Below are 9,113 nucleotides of genomic sequence, written 5' to 3'. Positions count from 1 at the left end.
AGTAAGACGGGGCCATTCATCTAAGAGGGCTGTCCGCAGTTTAGGAATTGTTCGTGGTGGTGGATTGCACTGCACTATTCCTCGCCAAAGAGCATCCCAAACATGCTCGATTGGATTAAGGTCCAGCGAGTATGCAGACCATTCGATACGGGTAATGTCTTATGTCTCCAGATAATCAGACACAAGATGTGCACGGTGTCGAATATGTGCGAATATGTGAATGGAGAATTTCATCCCGATAACGTTGTGCCGTCAAAGTTCCATGTTCCACAATATGGAGGTCCGTATTCCCATCCAGCATGATACCACCTCCAAAGGACGGCCTTTCAACAATGAAGTTAGGGTGATATCGTGTTCCTGGCTCTCTCCACACGAATATCGGACCAGAATCAAACAACAGGCTGTATCGAGACTCATCAGAGAACATTAGTCGTGCCCACTGGTCTTTTCCCCATTCGACATGTTCCTGACACCATGTGTATTGCTCCCGTTTCAGTGGCACACACAGCACAGGCCTCCTGGCATACAGTCCTGCTTTATTCAGCCGCCTACGAACAGTTTCACGACTAACACATCATCCAGTAGCTTGAAACAAATCATTTGCCTGTTGAGAGCAGGACTCTTGGCGGTTACGTCTGGCAGTGATTGTGAGAAACCGGTCATCAGCTGCTGATATCGTCCTCGGATGGCCTCCTCCATGATGTCTACTGACAGTAGGACCATTTTGAAAGTGAAGCCACAATCTTAACACGACACTTTTATTCACATTCAATTCACGTGCCACTTCCACCTGGGACCGACCTATTTCCAGTCGTCCAATTATTCGACCTCGGTTAACGTCACTCAAATAATGTATACGATTCATTTCAAGGTGTCTACACTTGATATCCCACGCACAAACCACCGCTTCACTGCTTGAGGACTGGGACAATACTAGGCTGTGGTTTGCGCTGGCAGGCACAAGCTGTTAATCTTGGTTTATAAGGTGCTGCTCACTCACTATAGAGGGCACTCGCACTGCCTGTGCTTGTTTATGTTTGTACATGTCCCATACAAATGTTGAATGGGCACCACATCTCGCCTATCCCACGTTGTACAGGGTTGCTTAAGTTTTGTGGAGCAGTGTATATACAGGTATATATATATGTATATTTCAAGGCTCCCTGCTATATGAAAGGTTAAGAATCACTGGTTGATGAAAAAACTGGATTCTCAATGGACTATGGAAAAAACAAAAAAACATCTATACATTTACGATTTGGCATACACAGGCGATGTACTGTGTAGAAATTTTAGTGAAAAAATGCAGGATCAACTAGGATCCGAACCTGGGTCTCTGGAATGCCATGCCATTGCTATACCATTTTTGCTAAAATGTCTACATACGTCTTTACAATTTGGAGATATGGATTCTAAGTGGACAATCTGTCCTGTCCAATATCAGATTCGTCAACTCGCCTCTTAAAGATTGAAATAGTCTAAATATTGTTTAAAACTGAATATTCTGATGTAAGAAAATTAGGCCAAGAATAAGAACCTGAACACATGAGAGCTTTCAATTGGTCCTTATATCCTGCCACACAGTACGGTAAATGCCCCAGTGCTCGATCATGTACCAGTAATCAACCAGTCATTTTTAAAAGTCAAGAAACAAGGGAATGTGCAAGCCTAGCAACATGACAAAATATTTGGCAACACTGTATAACTCCTGACTTCTGTCCTGTGAACAATAGCCAGTTCAACAAAAATAGTGTCATCTGTTATCTAGATAACATTGTTGGTAGTGCAAATTTTGACTTGCTTTCTTGGTTTCCTTGTCAATTTTATTAGAGGCAAGTGTAACATGTTTTATATTTAATTCTTTTTCTTCGTTTATTTGTTTTCACCATTACTTCAACATAATGTGCTTATATGTACGTTAATATTTTTGAGTTTAAAATCAAGGACTTTGACTAACGACTTTATTAACCCTGTCGAACATTGGGACACACATATTATGAGTGCTCCAAAGTTCAACACCCGTGTCGAATACTGGACACACTAAATAAAACTAGTTCACATTAACAATGACCAGTATAAAGGTAAAGTGCTCCCCTGTGCTTAGCACCATGCCGTGAAGGCGTATAGGGGGTGTGGGGGTAACGCCCCACACTTTCTTGATCCGGTCATGAGTGGGGGTGATGTGATCAGCATCACGCCCCTGACTGCCTTTACCCCCCAGGGTTTCCCCCAGGTACCCATGTTATTCGATGCCAGGTGGGTGCCAGGCCCGCTTCCAACGTTAGAAAAGTTCCCGGATTTGAACCGGCCGGGGTATGGAGTGAAAATGAGTCAGGTCTAAAATTATGCAACACTGCCACTTTATATAATATTCTTAATATTTATTCAAGAAATATCAGTCTGATAACAACGAAACTTTGCATAGTTGTAATTACAGTATGCCATACTTTCCTATGTATATTAAAGAAAGAAAACGAACTGAAATATAATGTGTATGCACCACCACTACATATCATTTTTTTAACTCACTTCAATCTATTAAGGGGGACACAGAGGCCATTTTTTTAAAAAATAATAATTTCATTCTTCTTCCTTTATGACACATTATTGGGAGGCACAATGTATACATTTTACCTCCGCTAAAAGTCCTGTCTTCAAGGAAACAAAACCAATTTCATCTCTACGACAATTAGTTCTCGAGCAATGATTTTTTTGTACTTCGCTGCAAGTTCGAAAAGTGCGAGCTTGATAAGGTGCTGACTTCAACGGGAATACACCCACAAAATTGTGAAACAAGTGAAGAAATTTGTAACATTATCCCAGTCAAGGATTTTTAATTTTACTTGGGGTTTTATGCATATTTTAAAACACCTTTTTTTTTTGTCATTTTAGGAGTTTTGTTTAGAAAATGTTTCTGGCATACAAGAGTCTCAAAAGCTCCTACAATGTATGCTTTTTCTGTTTGAAGCAATATTTTATATCTTCATGCATGTAGCAATGCTTTTCTTCACTTTTTAAAAGGCTTGTACTATTTTTTCAAGAAAGTAGAAAGGGTTTCCATAGGCGTGCACATGGGGGGGGGCAATTGTCCCCCCCCTAATCATGGACATCCGCAGATTTTTTCAATGCTGGGACAAGCAAGGTATTTTATCATGGGGTATATTGACCCCTCAAAAACACCACTTGAATTTGAAATTATCGCATTAATGTAAATTACTATGACTGAAATCAAATTATGTGTGAAATATATACTGTAAGGACTGCACACCCCTATGGGGTTTTTTTGATTACTGGGACATGGTATGTCAATTACTAGCGCAGTCCATTTGTGGGGGTCTAACACTGGAGCATTTTCTGCCTGTTAGAAACACAAAAGTTACGGCCACAATTTGCAATGAAACAAGAAATAAATTCTTTGAAATGTTAAATGAAGGTTCAATTTCTATGATGGAATTGTATTATTCAGTAAGGTAATTTAAATGTCCAACGTACAAAAAAAATGGTGATTTTCATCACTAAGCGGTCGAACACTGGAGCATTTACCTTAATGTTTGTTTCATCACACCTCTCAGATGCATCATGTGATAGTTTGTTAAATTTTTGTGATGTCACAAGTCGAAGCTCATTCGAGTACTACACGTGAGACCAGTTTATTTTCTTCCTTTTATTTACTTGCCCCTCTGGCAAGGGTTCAACCGCCCCCCATGAAAATCTTGGTATGTTGGATTAATAATGCAAGTTCAGAAACTAACTTATCCAAAGTCCCATCGTCACCCGCGATTCTCTCCCATCCTCTTTCCAGTGTTGTACTTAGTTCACACCAAAAATTCCATTATGATTGCCCAAAATTATCTTTCTGGCCAGCGTAGTATATAATTTAGCCTGTATTCAGTCTCATAAAACATGCTTGTATAGTATAGTGAATATAAATAATAGGATCAATTGTGGGTGAACCTGCCCCAAAAGTTTTTTGTCCATATGGCCATGGAAAATACAGTGTATATTTTAAATGAAAAACCAAGCATATTTATGTACAAATACATTGTATAAATTATAAATATGTAAGAAGTGGCATTTTGCAAGTTATTTATACAATATATTTGATTGATAAAATTGACACTTGTACCTATCAACCAAAACTGCTATCAACGACATAAGTGGTTCATCTAAATCCTTAATAGATGCAATAAAATGACTGAATAAATCCATGGTTTTCTTTAATTTCTGCATTCTTGATTGCAAGTCTGTCACAGTTGGTTCCCCTTTTTGTACACTTCTGTTCAGATAAAGTGGCACAATGTTATTTCCAGTGGTCAGAAGTAGCGAGCTACTTGTAGCGTCGCTACTGTAGCTAGCTACAAAATTTGTAGCTGTAGCTGTAGCGACGCTACATTTTGAAAATTGTACATTTTTTCTCGGCATTTTGAGGTGAATTTTGAATGTGGCAACAGCGTCAGAAAAATCGACAATAATCCTTAATTTTGCAGGAGGTTCATAAAGACAGTCTATTACATGGAGGTACAGATTATCTAGATTGTAGATTATATATATATATGCATATTTTTTTTTAATTAGTGTGTGAAGAATTCAGATATCCAGATAACTAACTGACATACATGAATATATTCCTGCTAACAGCTACGTTTTTTTAGCTGCATCGCTATTTTGGGGAGAAACATGCCTCGTTTGCTGCACCACTGGAAAAAAGTGCCTCGTTTGCGTCACCCCTGGAACAAATCCTGTGGATATTCATGGTGTAAGAGAGACCAAAATGTCATTAATTGCAGTGTAAGACACAACTTGCAGTGCAAAAACGAGCGATAGAATTTCCACTGCACTGACAAGGGTGCCAGCAATAAATGGCTCAGTACGTTAACAGCATTGATCATCGTCAGTATATAAGATCTCACCAGCAAGAAATTATTGTTACAAGAATGATAGAGTTTCTGGAATTACAATTATTTTCGCGATAGTATTTGTTCACAAATTTTAAAATTGCAATACGTTTAGAACACTCAGGTTTACACGACAGTTTCCTCAATAATTTTATCATATTGCAAAAAGTATGTACGAGTTATTGACTTTCCTGCAGAAAGTTAATATACATAGTTTTCAAATTTATGTATTTCTCCTACTTTTGCGTCACTTTTCTGTAACTTTTGCTAATCATGACATCATCATCATCATCCTTCACTGTTTCCTACCTCTGGCTGGGTCGGCATAGAAGTCAAGCCTCTCCATTTTTTCCTGGTCTTTCACAACTCCTCTCTTTTCAAGGTGTTCCAATCTTGTCTCCTAACACCCCACTATCTGTTCTTTCCACCGACATCTTGGTCTCTCCCTTGGCCTTATTCCCCCTCCTTGTGAATTGTAAGATATTACTGGTAGTCTTTCTGCATCCATCCTCTTCATGTGTCCGAACTATCTCATCTGTGCCTTATCTATCCTGTCCTGAAGCTTCACCACCCCCACTGTCTGTCGGATCTCCTCATTACTTATTCTATCCCTTCTAGTCTTCCTCAAAAGACTCCTTAAAAATTTAATCTCCACTGCCTGCATCTTTTCTTTGTCTCTCTATGTCATTGTCCAAGTCTCTGCTCCATACGTAATTATTGGCACATAGTATGTGTTATGTATTACCTTCTTGCATTTTATAGGTACATCCCTATTCCATATTAATCTTCGAACGCTTTGATATAGTCCACCACCATTCATTTGTCCTCTTCTGTTTACCTCCTTATCTATTCTTCCACTTCTCCCAACCATGACAATGAGGATAAGTGGTTTATTTAATTACACTGTTCGGCAAAATTAAACTTTTTGTCGCTCCCATGAACCAAAATAGGTGATTCTTATAGATTTCGAGCTCCTGAGTTCGAATCCGCAACCCGTTTTTCTCCAGGACGTACCAGTTTTGAGTGAGGGGGTGGGGGCGGGTTTCAATGACCACGCAAGGGTGCTATTCTCCCCGCATATAAATTTCCACGCCTATCATTGGAATTTCAATATAAAACAAGCAGATACAACTACATAAAGAGTAAAATTTCAACACTTACATGTCAATTGGTGTTCCTGCTCCTCTTGTAATTTGTACAGGGTGTCTCGCATGTCGCATTCCAACAGAAGTCTGCCAACATATTCACACTCCATTTCCCACTGTAGTGCCTCTCCATGGTAGCTATTTGTTGATGAAACCTTTCACAGTGTTCATCGGAGACCTCCCCCAAGCTGTACTGTTGAGGGAAGAAGTCCAAGTGACAATGCAGGAAATGTAACTTGAGGGACATATTACATCCCATGGTACGAAATGAAGTAATTAACCTGCCCACAATGTCTTTGTAATTAGGTGACTTATGATTCCCGAGAAAATTACTGCACACGTCTCGAAAGGCCTCCCAAGCCTCGCGTTCCACATCACTCAGCTTAGAAGGAAATGTAGGATCCTTCAAAACGTCTCTGATTTGAGGCCCTGTAAAAACACCTTCTTTCACCTTGGCCTCGCTAAGTCTTGGGAACAGTTTTCTGAAATGAGTAAATGCTTCACCATCTCGCTTCAGGGCTTTGACAAATACCTTCATTAGACCTAATTTTATATGGAGAGGTGGTAAGAATACTTTCTCCGGATCCACAAGAGGTTCATTAGCCACATTCATCTCTCCTGGGACCAGTTGGTTCCTTGGTGGCCATTTTGTGATGGTGTACTGCTCTTTGGCTCGACTGTCCCAATGACACAAGAAACAGCAGTGTTTGGTGTAACCTCCTTGTAAACCGGTGAGGATGGCAATAACCTTAAGGTCAGCACATACACACCACTTAAACTGTTCGTAATTTAATTTCTGTAGTAGGTTCCGCATGTTCTCGTATGTTTCTTTCATATGCACAGCATGAGCAACAGGGATGGCAGGATATTGATTGCCATTGTGTAGTAACACTGCCTTCAGGCTAGTCCGCGACGAATCTACGAACAGTCTATATTCTTCAGTGTTGTAGTCAAATTTCAGTTGTTCCATAAGCGACGGAATGTCACTGCAATACACCAAATCACCATCCTTTGTAAAATTAGGAACTAGGCTCACCTCTCTTTTTCTGTACATCGATATATTCACATCTCGATCAAGTAGATTCCATTGTTGAAGTCGTGATGCAAGCAACAGGGCCTTGGTCTTCGGAAGGTTTAAGTCTCTGATCAGATCATTCAGTTCTTCCTGACTTATCACATGTGGTTCCTTAGTGTCAGACACTGGGGGGTAATTGGGATCTGAATGCGTACTCGAAGATTGTGCAACATCCTGACAAGTCGCAGGTTCTTCGTCGGATGAAACACTGCTCAGTGTGTATGAGTCTGGTGGTACTGGTACAGGCAGAACACCATCATGTGGGACAGGTTTCCTCGCGGAATCAAAGTCAGGATACTGTATTTTATGCTTTGTGCCTTTTGAGAAACCTGTAATATTGGTCAGACAGAAGTAACAATCTGCAACATGATCCCGGGGCTCGCACCAAACCATAGGTGCGGCGAACGGCATCGATTTGTGTGTACCTTTCAACCATCCTTTTAGAGTACGTGCACACGAGTTACAACTTTGTTTGGGAGCCCAATCGCGATCCTGGTCGCCGACTTTACACCCAAAGTACAGGTGGTACGCTGTCTTTAGGAACGGTGACAATGGCCTACCTTGTCCCTTGAAGACCACTTCCCCACATATGTAGCAGAATGAATCTACCGAGTTTTTGCAAGTTCGTGGCATTTTGGTTTAACACAAATGTCAATATTTCACGCAGAAATATTTTTCCTTAACGGTATACACAGACACAGAGTAACGTGACTTTCTTACACCACGATCACCTCGGAAGTAAAATATCTGCTTCACGAGGCAACGAGGTGGGTGTCTTGGCACCTTTTTCCAACCACATCTGGTTTGTCGTCTAGACAAGGGGGTGCCAACGAATGACCACAAGTTGATTACGAATCCTTTTACCTTGAAGGAAGCCGAGGTGACAGTGTAGGAAGAGTGTAACGAAAATAAAACGTTGAACTCCAATGTACACAAATAAACCTGTCACACATGGGGAGTTAAAAACTGTAAGATACCATTCATTTTACAGCCAGTCACTTATGGCTGATGGGACATCGTGAAAACATTTCTTCCAGCAGTAATGTTAAGATGCAATATTATTCACATTTTTGTTTTGACATTTATCTGGAATTCTCCAAAAAATGTGCGTTGTGGCCGAATTCACTGTTTTTTGTGGTGGATGGGGTGTATTTGGTACTTTTTCCTATTTCGGGGGGGGGGGGGTTGTGGAGGCAGGGGAAAGAATGTTCCTAGGATATAGTAACAATTCTTTGATTTACATAAAATTACACAATTATGCATTCCAAGCATAAAAAACACATATTTCATTTAAAAAAATACAATTTTTCGGTAATTTTTTGTGGAAAATGCCCCCTAAAAAAAACCTTACGTGCTGGAACTTTTTCAATGCAATATTCGTAATCAGCGACTCGAAATCTATAAGGTACACCCTTTCATGCTCGTGGGAGGATTTTCATGCCGATCAGTGTTATTCTCTTATCTACAGTCGCTTTCTGCCACTTTCGGCTAATTGTGAGAACGAGGAAGAATGATGAATTATGAGCAGTGTTAGTGTGGAGAATGGAGGAGCAGGAGGATCTCATCCTTCCAACTTGGCGTCTTTCCTAGTTTTTGTTTTGAGTCCATTTTATGCATAGATAATCTGATCGAGACTGGATCCTAACCACTATGTGACTCTTCTGGGTATCGAACCTGGGGCCCTTTTGTAGTCAAAGGGCTCCAGGTGCTTTCATTCAAGATGCTGACTTCATATCAGTCTATAAAAAATGAAATATTTATTCTCAAAAAAAAATATGTTGATGTGAACATAAATAAGTAATCCTACCAAATTTTATTTGTGTATAGTTGTAATAATTATGTATTTTGGGTAACACCCTAATTACAATATTCATATATCAAATTTGAATTGATATGAAACTTGCATAGGTATGGTATTCTCAAAAACTAAAGTAAAAATAAGTAACTGAAGTAACATTGCTATCAAAATTATTGAATGACTGGAATCATTATAATGAA

This window comes from Lepisma saccharinum, chromosome 4, assembly GCF_977018435.1.
Source record: "Lepisma saccharinum chromosome 4, izLepSacc3.1, whole genome shotgun sequence".
In the NCBI taxonomy this organism is placed as follows: domain Eukaryota; kingdom Metazoa; phylum Arthropoda; class Insecta; order Zygentoma; family Lepismatidae; genus Lepisma; species Lepisma saccharinum.
The sequence above is the reverse complement of the archived record's forward strand: the minus strand, read 5'-3'. Positions refer to the sequence as shown.